Source organism: Megascapheus bottae, chromosome X (assembly GCF_031878675.1).
Source record: "Megascapheus bottae isolate mThoBot1 chromosome X, mThoBot2.hap1, whole genome shotgun sequence".
NCBI lineage: Eukaryota > Metazoa > Chordata > Mammalia > Rodentia > Geomyidae > Megascapheus > Megascapheus bottae.
The window spans coordinates 65693944-65708339 of NC_143547.1; positions in this window are offsets into that span (position 1 = coordinate 65693944).

Sequence of the window (14396 nt, forward strand, 5' to 3'; positions counted from 1 at the left end):
TATTTACCATAGCAAAGATATGGAACCAACCCAGGTGTCCCTCAGTTGATGAATGTATCAACAAGATGTGGTATTTTTACACATTGGAATTCTATGCTTCTGTCAGCAAGAATGACATTGCTCCATTTGTAACAAAGCGAAAAGACTTAGAAAAAATCATATTGACTGAAGTAAGCCAGACACAAAGGAACATAGTCTCAATAGTTTCCCTCATTTGTCATAATCAGTAGAAACCTTGGGCTCTCCTAGAAGAGGTTTACAGTAGAGCAAAACGTAGATACATAAGGCCATATAGAATGATGCTAAATGAAAGGACCTCTAGGATACAGAAACAAAAGCCATATAATGAGTGATTGTTGTCCTTAATGTACTATGTTATCTCTCATCTCTTTTGCTGTCCCTTGGTTATCTCATATTGTTACAGTATTTCAGCTTTTTATCTGATATACTGGATATGTGTGTATTTGGTTATTTGAAATCAGATAGGGAAGGGCAGAAAACAAGTTGAGGGGCAGGGCTCGGGGGAGGGAAATGGGGACCAAGTCATGTTAAAGCATATCGATGTATGTGAAGTAATACACCTTCTATCTGGTTTATATAATGTAACCCTTCCATTAATTACAATAAAATATATAAAAAAAACAGCACTTATTGCAGATATTACATGGGGAAAATCTGCCATGTAGACACCTAAGAATTTTTAACATTTTCACATTTGGACAAAATCCAAAGATGATTTCTTGACAATCAGAGTTACCAATAGCATTTGAAGCATACAAGGTAGTGGCTGACTGGTCAATAACTTTGGAATCATTCCTACACATGATGATGATAATGTCAAAGTAGTCATATTTCTATTGATGTGATTTCTGTAAATCCAGCTGACATTTGAAGAAGATATTAAACAACTTTTCTTCTACAGCGATTGTAAAATAGGCTATTGAAAAGTTTGTTCAGTATTGAATTATAACGCTGTAAGTGTTACAATGTAGAATGTAAGTAGGTCTATAGCAAATTAAGAATCAAAGAAAAATATTACACTGAGACTGAGGCTATAATACCCTGTGTTTACAAAACCTAGTGGATCTTAATTTGTCTGGATTTTTCTTAACCTTTAAATTTTGTTAAATGAGAGCATCCTGCCTTAAGAAGATACAATAACCACATCTCATGCAGGTATTTAACAAGATAATGTTTTATTTCCTTAAAACTATTTCCTTTCACTTTTTGGTATGCTCGTCGGTAACCAGAATCAGGAATTAGGACACATGACTGATACATATTTTTCTAGCCACAGGTATTTGAAATTGATGTAACAGTCACCTGCTGGAGGTTCTTGAATTTTGGACATAATCTGCAGTAAATAATTGATGGTGGAAAAGCTCCTTTGGCATAGTTTTGCAGAGAGAATACGATAGGACCCTCCTGTCCATAGCTATGTATACATATTAGTTTTCTGGTGTGTTGATTTCAAATATCTTATAGAGCCAATTAATTCCAAATAATGATTGACTATCAAAAAATAAATTTCTTCTCATCTATTCTTATATTCTACTTATTTAGATCTACCATCCTCAAAATCTACTTTTCCTTTCAATATGTATCTGTGTATACAAATACATACATATATACCCTTATATTCCTTTATTATCATTGTTATGATACATATGAGCAGGTAAATATCACTGAAATTTCTCCTATCTAACCTCACCCAAGGTAGAAAATCAGTAACAATGTTGTGCACAAGAAGTAGTTTCAGAGTTTACTGCCACTGAAGGATGTAGAAATGGTAGTTGTCATAATCATTCCATTCAATTCACTTGTCTGACTGAGAAAAACAGATTGATATTGAAAGATTACAATGGATTCCCATAAACTTAAGCAGGCCATAGCCCCAATTGAACATGCTGTTCCAGATGTAGATCACCACAGCCTCTGGTACTTGTCATCAGACATTTCATCTGTAGAATATCTTCATTCTCATTAGAGAGAGAATCAAAAGTTTGCATTTATATGTCAGTGACAACAATATATATAAATGTCTTGTCTTGAGATTATACTAACTTTCCTTCTTATCTGGCTATTGTAGTATAGAACCACCTCACTTGACTAATTTACTGAAAAATGTTATACTGATTACATACAGCAAGTATGAAATAAAAAGTAATCTGAATACCCTAGTACACCAACTACTTACCATATGGCAGACAATAATACTCGATGAAGTATTAAGGACCTCCCACAAAACTGAAGTCTTTGCTTATCAGATAGTTTAGATTCAGCTAGACTATCTACACTAAATAATGGAGACAATAGTTCTACCACTCAGGAAATGTCATAGATTTAGGTAACTATCTTAAGCACTTGGAAAGAGTTTATAACACACATAATAATACTATTTCTGTCATCAGTATGGTGTCTAGGGAAATGGTATTAATTTTTAGTGGAGCACATAATAATATAGTGCCCTGTAATAAATCATACATATACAAACTCAATACTTGTGTGAGTGTGATATTTTGCACGGTGGAGAGGTTACAGGGAAGACCCATACATTTGTGTATTATACATTTTATACTAGAGAACAACTATGGATTGTTACCATACAAGGACTGAACAGGGATGTGAATGATCTACTTGATTATCTACTTGGTAGTAAGGAAAAAGAACTCATATAGAGAGAATGTATGGACCCCTTGATTAGTGAAAAATAGCTACATTCATTTTTAGAAGCTTATGAGGATACAAGTGGCCAGTAACATAGTCTTTCTAACATTAATGCTCACCTGGATACTATTCTTGCCAAAAGCCAAACCACTTGCAGGATATTCAATGCTTGATAGGAAACACATTCATCGATAATATTCATCAGGTATTTTTGGCAGGTAAATTACTTTAACTGCCTTGAATCTTTAGTTAAAGAGGGAAAAGTTAGTTATTCTTGGAGTCAATAGTCATTCTAGTTATTGGTTTACTTTCTCTGCATACAGTGATTTTTCAAGCATCACCACAGGATGACATAAAATTTCCAGTCCATTAATGTGTTTTCTTACTCTATATTCCCTTGAATCAAGTGCACTAATTTTATATTGCTATCATAACAAATCTCCACAACTTTAGTGGCTCACACAGTGAAAATTTATCTTCCCAATGTGTAGGTTAGAATTCCACTATGGTTCGCACTAGACTAAAATTAAGTTTATGTCAAGTCTTTCTTTCTGTGTAGTCAAGGTGTCAGTTTCCTAATCTGTCTCACTCTCTAGAGGCTTGTGGTTCCTTCTTCCATCTTCAAAATCAGTGAGACTATCTTTCTGAGCACTAATTCAAGAGTCATCCCCATTTCTGACTAGAGCTTGAAAAGTCACTTTTAAGTTTCCATGTGATTAAAATGAGGCCATCCATATAAGACAAGATAATTTCCCCATTTCAACATTCTTAAATTTAACGTATCTTAAAATCCTTTTAGCCATTTCAGGTATCATAGATGTACACTCCACAACTTGTAAGGTAGTCATCTTTAGACGATCATATAATACTTTTTTTAAATCAGCCTTTTATACCAAATTATATATGACCATATAAAAGATGGCTGATAACAAAAATTAACTCCAGAAAATGGAAAAGAGGCTTTTATTGTAATGTTTACAGTGATTCTTCTTTTCTCCTCTGTTTTATTCCTTGTTGTCACTGCATTTGTTTCTCCATGCTTTGTCTTGTTTATAAATTGATGTGATTTGGAGGAGGGAAGAGGAATCACAGAAATGGTGGGACAAAGGGTGAACAAATTCAACAGTGATATTCACTGGATACTATGCTTGAAATGAACTTCACAATTTTGGAGGAGGAGAGTGAGGAGATAAAAACATGGGAGAAGGCCGGGAGTTGGGCCTGGTGGTTGAGTGCTTGCCTAGCATGCATGAAGACCCGGGTTCGATTCCTCGGTACCACATACATAGAAAAAACCAGAAGTGGTGCTGAGGCTCAAGTGGTAGAGCTCTAGCCTTGAGAAAGTCCAAGGACAGTGCTCAGGCCCTTAGCTCAAGACCAGGACTGGCAAAAAAAAAAAACAACATGGGAGGAGAAAGGGAGGGAAGGGTAACACTATTAAAAAATAAGTGCACTGGGCCTGGATTGTGGCCTAGTGGTAGAGTGCTCTCTCACCATGTGCAAAGCTCTGGGTTTGATTTCTTGGTACCACATATATACACAAAAGCCAGAAGTGGTGGTGTGGCACTTATGGCAGAGCTCTAGTCCGGAGAAAGCTCAAGGATAGTGCCAAGGCCCTGAGTTCAAGCCCAGGACCAGACAAAATAAAAGTGTACTTATTACTTTATTAACTTACTGCTTTGTATATCAACTTTACAATAAAATTTAAATTAAAAGGGTGTATAGCTATATGAAACACTATTTTGAGTCAACTCTATGACTCTAAGAAACTCACCTAAACATAATATCAGAATGACTTAAGGAAGACTCATTTGACAGAAGGTGAGGACAAAGGTTTGCAATAATATAGTGTATTTGCTTAAATGATTACTTATATTTGATGCTTTGGAACTAATATCTAGATTACATGTACAGAAAAAAGTAATTTGACTAGGTCTAGACATTAAAATATTTAGTGACACAATTAGGATGTAAATAATACCCATAATCTTAAAAAATGTATGTTGCACTGAATAAGTGGTCTTGGTTCAGTGGAGCAAAATATTTCTCTCAGGGTTAGCAATATGGTTTCCATTCATGTGATCTGTGACTAACCTTTGACTACATTGTATTTTTAAGCCAGTGGATTAGCAAATAAAGAGATATATAGAAGCACTGGATGTTGGAAGTTATCAGCCCTGGTATAGATCAAGAAAGTTTAATAATGTAATGCTTACACTACACAGTGGAAGCAAGGAAAATATTACTGGATTTCTAAATCTGCTGAAACAACTATAACAAGAATGGACTGTTAAACAAAGGGCATAAACACCAAATAGGTAATTTCTGTAACTAATGACCAATAGGTCAATACAACTATGGGTTTTAACATTTTGGTGGTAAATGACCAAATCTTCAGGAAAGAAACCCACAAATTTTAGAGCTTCCTGAGATCAAGGAACATTTAGGATGGATACTGAAAAAAACAGATATTAAATATCTAAAAACTTCTTACGAACAGAATCATCATTCATATTTTGTTTTATTAACCCACTTGCATGCAATCTTTTCAGAGTTAACTGGTCATCTTGAAAGTAACTCCTAACAGAGAAGTAAAGCTTCTTGCTCAGTCAAAACTGTGGAAGCAATATTATATTCCAGACATAAGATATTATGGAAGGTAAGAACTAGATAGGAGTGTCACATGGGATAGACTGTACCATAACATTATACACTGCACTAGTGATCTCCCCTGATTTCTTGCTTCAATAACTATTGAGGTGCCACAATCTAATGAATTTTAGTGAATCAACAGATGAATTGCACTGATGTACATGCGTGGATTGGAAATAAAGTCAAATCTGAAAAAAAATGCTAGCCAAAATCATGGCTGGAGTAATGACTAAGAGGTAAGGACACATACTTAATAAGTGCAAAGGCCAGAGTTCAAATTCCATTACAGCCAAAAGGAAATTGATTCTAAATTCTTGTGAAAAATTTAAGTTTCAAGATCAATAAAGGAAAATCTTAATGAAGAAATCAGCATCACTACACAGTTGAGATAGTAGCTAATGTGATAATGAGCTCATAGTCAACAGAATGACAGTAAATACCTAGAATCTTAAATGTGTGTGTGTGTATATACACATAATATGTGCATCCATTATATATCTATGTACATTTTATATTAATAAAAACTAAATGCTACCAGGCACTTCTTTCAGCCATGCAAAAAAAATTTACAAGATTTGTTGATCTAAATGAAAAATAATCTCTAGGTATAGTATAGAAATATATTCATAGCTTTTGCTTAGGCAGATCATTTTTATAAAGATGAAGACAGAACAGAACACCAAAAAGTAAAAAAGAGGGGTAATTGAACAGATTTAAAAATACATTCTTTCTTCAAAATCTGTCATTAAGATAGAAAAAAAGAAATCTATCGTATAAGTAAGGATTATTTGCAGTCATTAAATAACTTATTTTCAATATAATTTAAAAACCTAAAAACCAATATATAAAAGAAAAAATGCATTTGGAAATGAACAAGGGACTTTATCAGACATATCAAAAAAAGAATAACACAATATGCAAAATCATAGAAATTTGTTCAACCTCTTTTAATCACCAGGGAAATATTAATTAAGTGCAGTGAGATGCAACAACTTCCCACTAGTATGGCTAAAAGATATTCCTAGAACCTAGTGCCGATGATGACATAGCCCACATAATTCTACATGAGGAGTGGTACTTAAAACTGACAAAGTACATGAAATAACTGTTTCCCAGTATATACTAATCCTGAGTATACATATGATATATTCCCCAGAAGTTCCATTTTCAAGTCCATATCTAACACACTAGATAACATATGTAAACTGAAGAATATGTACAAGAAAACTTATGGTAGTGCAAATATATATGTGTATATATATTTGTATGTTTGTAGGTAGATAGATGGGTATGTATGTATGTATATAGTTACACCTAAGTTTCCTCTAAAGAGTACAAATGAAAATAAAACAAGTAAAACAGTGATTCCAACTAGAAAGGAGAATCAAGTTCATGCAGGAAGGCAAACTAAATTTATATTACATACTTCATGAAACTTTTGAGCTTACAATGAAATTGGTGAAAGTTTCATAGGGAAATATGATGATACCACATGCCTTGGCTCCAGGTCAAGTGACTACACATTTTATTTTCACTAGTGTCTCTTCATTCTCTATAACAGGCCAATTTAAAAACAGTAGTTACTGAATCATTTCTTTTTCTGCCTTTGGTATGAAAACCTGGTCATCAGTCAAAAGAAACTTGATAGTGTGCAGTATAAAAATAATTTTAAATAAAGAATTTAATACATTTCTTCTAAGTTTTACAGTAATCCTTATTTAATAACAAATGTGGTTAAAGTTTAAAAAATCCCCTTGTAATGTGGAAATATAATATTATTTTTATACCAGTAATGAGACTTGAACTCAGGGCTTCACACTTTTGCTTGGTTTTTGGGCGCTTGGCTGGAACTCTATCATTTGAGCACACTTTCACTTCCAGTTTTTTGGAGACAAAACTACCTTCACTTTGTCTGCCCTGGCTTGTTCTGAATCACTACAATTCTCTGATTTTAGCCTTCTTAGTTGCTAGGATTATGGATATGAGGTACTAGTGCCTGGTACAAGAATATCTTAAAGGATGATACTATAATCGTCAGTAGCAATTGTTTCTACATTTTCTTTCTAATTCTGATTTGTTTTTGACACATTTTAGAATTTTAAAGACTAAGTAAAGATTAATTAGCTATTTGATTATAATAGGCATGACATCATCTTATTTCCAGGAAATAACAATCAATCCTATTACATTCCCTGTAGGAAAGATGGGAGGTGTACATTTCATATTTACATCAGTAAATATGTCAAGCAACTTGCATATTACTGGTCTGTTAACGAAGGTAAAAGAATCAAAACAGAATGACTTGAAAAAACTATAGAATCATCATTGTCTACTATTCAAATTTGACAACAGAAGATGAGACTGTGCAAAAATATGATAAATTGATCTATCTTGAATAAGATACATTATTATTTGCATATAGTAGGATTCCTTGACAGAGATCAAAACTTTCTTACTAAGGACCTAGAAACACAACAAATTAAAGAAAGTTTGGACAAATATGACTACATTAAACCGCAGAGCTTCTATATGGCAAAGGACATAGCTAGCAAGTTAAACAGAAAGCCCACAGAGCGGGAGAAGATCTTCACTAGCCATACTACAGACAAGGACCTCCATATCTAAAACATACCTACAGCTCAAAAATTTGAGTCACCTTCTTCAATTCCTATTATACAAGAGCAAGGACTCAATGCTGTGGACATGGTATTAGAAATATAAACAAAACTGCATAGACATAAAAATCTATGACTCTATAGACATAATGTTTTATTACATAGATTAATATGTATCTATGAAATAGAAACCCTCAGCTTAATTATAATTATGTTCTAAATTTAAGTGCCAGTGATTGTATATAGAGATTCCCTTCTTGAGTACTTGTTTGTTAAATACATCATTTGAAACATGATGTAAAAATCAATGTTAATAAATTAATAAAAAAAGACTTTGGGGAACATTTAAAAAAATTGAGTCACTCAGAAATAAGATGTTAAAGAAACAATCTTCTCATTAAAAGGTGGGCTAAAGGCCTACAGAGAGACTTGTCTGAAGAAGAAATAAAAATGGCTATAGACACATAAAGAAATGCTCAACATCTCGGGCCATAAAAGAAATGCAAATAAAAACAACTTTGAGATTCCACCTCACTACAGTGAGAATGGCCATGATTAAGACACCTAATAACAACAGATGCTGGCAGAGATGTGGCCAGCAGGGATCACTACAACACTGTTGGTGGGAGTGTAAACTCATTCAACCATTCTGGAATGCAGTATGGCGATTCCTTGAAAGACTAAACATAGAGCTCCCCTATGACCCAGCAATCCCACTCCATGGCATTTACCCAAATGCCAAGAAACAAGGACATAATAAAGCTACTAGCACAATGATGTTCATTGCAGCATTATTTACCATAGCTAAGATACGGAACCAACCCAAATGCTCCTCAGTAGATGATTGGATCAAGAAGATGTGGTACTTATACACAATGGAATTCTATGCTGCCATTGTAAACAATGGTATTGCCCCATTCACAAGGAAATGGAAAGACTTGGAAAAAATCATATTGTTAAGAAACCCAGATCCAAATGACCATAAGCTCCATGACTTCCCTCATTTATAATAATTAGCATACATGTAGGACTCTCCAAGCAGAGGGTTACAATAGCACAAAAGCTATGACTAGCACAAAAGCTAGTCATACAAGATGAGACTAAACAAAATGCACTCTAGGTTATGGAAACAAGAGGTTTATGTTTGTGATTGTTTTTCATAATGTACTATGTGAAATTATTTCTCTTCTTTTTTCACTTATGTTTAATCTCATGTGGTTACTGTATCTGACTTAGTTACATTTTATATTGTGTATATGTTTATTTGTTTATTTGATAATTGGAAGGATGTGGGGGAGGGAAAGGAGGACAAAAAAATGAGAAAGGGTTTCAAGGTTGGGGAAGTAATATACCTAGTATCTAGTGAATGTAACTGCAACCCCTCTATACATTATCCCAACATTAAAAAATAGATAAATAGATAGAAATAATGATAGAGGAATATATACGGGAGTAGACAGACAGACAAATAGATAGCCATCCAAGCCTGGGCACTGCCCCTGAGCTATTATTTAAACATTAGCACTCTACCAGTTTGAGCAACAGCTCCATTACTGCCTGTGTTGTATTTAATTGGAGATAAGATTCTCATGGTCTGTTCTGCCAGGACTGGCATTAAACTTTGCTTCTCAAATCTCAGCCTCTTGTTTATCTATGGTTAGAAACATGAGCCACCATTTCCTGTCCTCACAATAATATTTATTTACAAAATTGCATCTTAAAAGTTCACTTCTTGGCCCGGGAGTTTTGCCTAGTGTTAGAGTGTTGCCTAACATGCATGAAGACCCTGGTTCAATTCCTTGGTATCACATACATAGAAAAAAGCTGGAAGTAGTTCTGTGGCTCAAGTGGTAGAGTTCTAGCCTTAAGAAAAATCCAAGAACAGTGTTCAGGCCCTGAGCTCAAGCCCAAGACTGGCAAAAAAAAAGTTCACTTCTTGATAATTTCTTCAGCTTCTTTTACTTTCTTTTTTCTACAGTAATTTTAATTATATATTTTTATATAATGTCTTTAGGAACATAACATTTTCATTTTATTAAACCTCTCAAATACATTTTTGAATATGCTAATAAGCTCTTGCCTTCATTTAGGACAGAACAAAATGTTTTATCAGACTTGACCTAAAGAAAATGGGGGTACAGAGAAATCAAATGTTCTAGTGGCATTTTGATAATTCTGAGTTTTGAACCTAAAATAAAAGTAAAACCTGTAAGCAGATTCATCTCTAGCCCTTTAAATCTCTTAGAGGTGATATGATCCAGTAGTATGTATGTAGGAAGAGAATAGCAGGGAAAGAACAGTATGCATTCATTTTTGGGTAGGCAGAGGCTACAGAATTCTATATAGTTTGCCATGCAAATCTATAATACAAGAATATCAAATAAGAGCGATAGCTCTGAAAATCGATGCAATCTACCAACACATATGTATTTGTTTCTCAAATATATTTTAAAATTGGAAGCACTGAAATATTACTAGACACCATTTGAAGATGTTGTCTAAATTATTTTATCCAAGTGAATGCTGAATAATATTTGCTCCACACATTCTACCTTCCATTTTTACATGTCATAATCAGATAACACACAATTCTTTTTCCTCATGGCTATGCAAATGAATTAAAAATATCCCTACTTGGAAATGCACCAGTTCTGAAAAAGCATACTATTAACTCTAAGAAAAATGCTTCTGAAGAATGGGCATATATTTGTAAGAAAAATCTAATTTATTCAACAACAAATCTCAAGCATGTTTAAGAAACACACCATATAACTCAATAACCTTCTGCTAGTATTAGATGAATAGAATTCTTCTAATCTTTTGTTTCATTTGATATTCATTGTTTTAAAATCTGTGTGGTCCATGGATACCTGGGTGATCCCAGTTTTAATGGGTTTTAATTTTACTTTCTTCTTCTCCATTATGATGCAGCTGCACTTCCACCCACACTCCATTATCTCCTAAAGCTCTTTAAAAATATTCAACACAAATATACTGACAATTCCCTAACCAAGCCTCATTTCATTTATTCTTAACACAAACTACAGTTATGAAACTCTAAATCCTGAATTTTTTAATATATTTTATTGTAATTAATAAAAGGGTTACATGATATTTGCCAGATAACTGGTGCATTAATTCCCTTACATTGATACCCTTTCACATGTCTTGGTCCCCATTTCCCTTCCCCCCTCCCCTACCCCTAATCTTGTTTTCCCCTGTTCCCTATCCAACTTCAGATAACCAAATACAAATATATCCGATATATCAGATAACAAAATGAGATAGTGTAACAAGATGAGATAACCAAGGGACAGTAGAAGTGATGAGAGATAACATAGTACCTTAAGAACAACAATCATTAATTATACAGCTTAAGTTTACATCATATTTTAAATGACAAGTTTAACAAACAATTATTCAAGGAGGGAATCTCTAATTACATTCTCTGGGACTTAGCATTTAGAACTTAATCAAAATTAGGCTAACGGTTTGTATGTCATAGAAACATATCAATTTATGAAATAAAACATTATGATTATAGAGTCATAGGTTTTTTTGTCTATATAGTGATGTTTGTATTTCCATTACCATGTCCATAGCTTTGGGTATGCAGTTATTGAGTCCTCACTCTTGTACACTTTGGGTTTAATAACCGCATATTAAGGATACCATGCACCTTTTGTTCCTTAGATCTTGACTTGTCTCACTCAGCATGATTCGCTCTAGATTCATTCACTTCCCTGCGAATGCCATTATTTTATCTTGTCTGTTGGCTATGTAGAATTCCTTTGTGTATATATACCAAATTTTCTGTATCCATTCATCTGCAGTAGGGCATCTGGATTGTTTCCATCGCCTGGCTATTGTGAATAGTGCAGAGATGAACATAGCTGAGCAGGTGTCTTTATACTATCCTGGGTCATGCTGTTCAGGATAGATGCCCAGAAGTGGTATGGCGGGATCATAGGGAAGGTCTATTTTCAGTTCTTTAAGGAACCTCCACACTGCTTTCCAGAGTGGCTGAACAAGTTTACAATCCCACCAGCGGTGCAGTAGGGTTCCTTTTTCTCCACAACCCCGCCAGCAACTGTCATTGTCTGAGTTCAAAATCTTGGCCATTCTTGTTGGGGTAAGGTGGTATCTTAGGGTAGTTTTTATTTACATTTCCTTTATGACCATAGGTGATGAACATTTTCTCATATGTTTTTCTGCCATTTTAATCTCTTCTTCTGATAGGTCTCTCTTTAGTTCCCTTGCCCATTTAGTGAATGGTTTATTGGGTTTTCTGGGGATTAGTTTCTTGAGTTCCCTGTAGATACTGGATATCAAGCATTTGTCAGATGTATTGTTGGTGAATATCTTTTCCCAGTTGGTTGACTGTCTCTCTACTTTTGCAACTATGTTTTTATCTGTACAGAAACTTTTTATTTTTAGGTAGTCCCATTTATCGAGTCTCTCCCCAATCTGTTGTGACCCTGGGATTCTGTTCAGGAATCTGTTGCCTGTGCCTATGACTTCCAGCGTTTCTCCTACATTATCATGTAGCAATTTCATGGTTTCCAGTCTGATGTTGAGGTCTTTGATCCACTTTGAGTTAATGCTTGTGCATGGTGAAAGGCTAGGGTCAATTTTTAGTTTTCTGCATGTGGCTGCCCAGTTTTGCCAGCACCAATAATTGAATAGACTGTGTTCGTTCGACTGTATATCTTTGGCTCCTTTGTCAAATACAAGTTGCCTATAGGTATGTGGTTCTATTTCTTGGTCTTCTATTCTTTTCCACTGATCTTCTGGTCTGTTTTTGTGCCAGTACCAAGCAGTTTTTGTTACTCTGGCTCTATAGTAGGGTTTGTAGTCTGGTATTGTAATACCACCAGCATTGCTCTTTTTGCCTAGAATTCTTTTGGCTAGTCTAGGTCTTTTCTTGTTCCATATGAATCTTTGGATTATATGTTCAATTTCCATAAAGAATGTCTTTGGGATTTTGATGGGGATTGCATTGAATCTGTATATCAGTTTTGGCAGTATAGCCATTTTCACTATGTTGATTCTCCCTAGCCATGAGCATGGGATGTCTTTCCATTTCCTAGTGTCCTCTTTAATTTCTTTCATTAGGCTTTTATAATTTTCATTGAATAATTCCTTTACTTCTTTGGTTAAGTATATTCCTAAGTATTTTATTCTTCTGGGGGCTATTGCAAATGGGATCATTTTCTTGATTTGGCCTTCTATTTGTGTATTGTTGGTGTACAAGAAGGCTACTGACTTCTGAAGTTGAATTTTGTATCCTGCCACTTTGCTAAAGTGGTTTATTAATTCTAGTAGTTTGGGAGTGGAGTTTGTTGGGTCACTCAAGTAAAGGATCATGTCCTTTTCTTGTCTTATTGCTCTGGCTAAGGGTTCCAGCACTATATTAAAGAGAAGTGGAGAGAGTGGGCATCCCTGTCTAGTTCCTGATTTTAAGGTGAATGGTTCCAGTCTTTCACCATTTAGTATAATACTGACTGTAGGTTTTTCATATATGGCTTTCACTATTTTGAGGAATGTATCTCGTATTCCTAGTTTTTCTAATGCTTTCAACATGAATGGATGTTGTATTTTGTCAAATGCCTTCTCCGCATCCAGAGAAATTATCATATGATTCTTATCCTTAGCTCTATTGATACTATGTACTACATTGATTGATTTGTGAATGTTAAACCAGCCTTGCATTTGTGGGATGAAGCCCACTTGATCATAGTGTATGATTTTTTAAATTTGTTTCTGGATTCTGTTGGCTAATATTTTATTGAGGAGTTTTGCATCTGTGTTCATTAGAGAGATAGGTCTGTAGTTTTCTTTTTTTGTTGGGTCTTTCCCTGGTTTGGGGATGAGAGTAATATTAGCTTCAGAAAATGAGTTTGGTATTGCTCCTTCTGTTTCTATTTCTCAGAAGTTTCAAGAGTATAGGTGTTATTTCATCTTTAAATGTCTTGTAGAATTCCGCAGTGAAACCACCTGGACCTGGGCTTTTTTTGGTTGGCATTTTCCTGATTGCTTCCACAATTTTGTTGTAAGAAATTGGTCTGTTCTATTTGTTTACCTTATTGTTGTTCAGTGTGAGTAGCCTATATTTATTTAAGAAATCATCCATTTCTACTAGATTTTCTTGATTCTTTGAATATAGGCCCTGGTAGTACCTATTCAATATGGACTGGATTTCTTGGGAATCAGTTGTGATTGCTCCGTGGGGTCTCTAATCTTGTTTATTTGAGTCTCCCTTTTCCTTTTTTTGATTAATCTTGCCAAGGGTCTGTCAATTTTGTTGATTCTTTCAAAGAACCAACTTTTTGACTTATCAGTGTTTTGTATAATAGATCTTATTTCAATCTCTAAAATTTCTGATTTTATTTTTGCTATTTCTGTCCTTCTAGCTGTTTTAGAATTAACTTTTTCTTGCTCCTCTTGCGGTTTCAGGTTTTT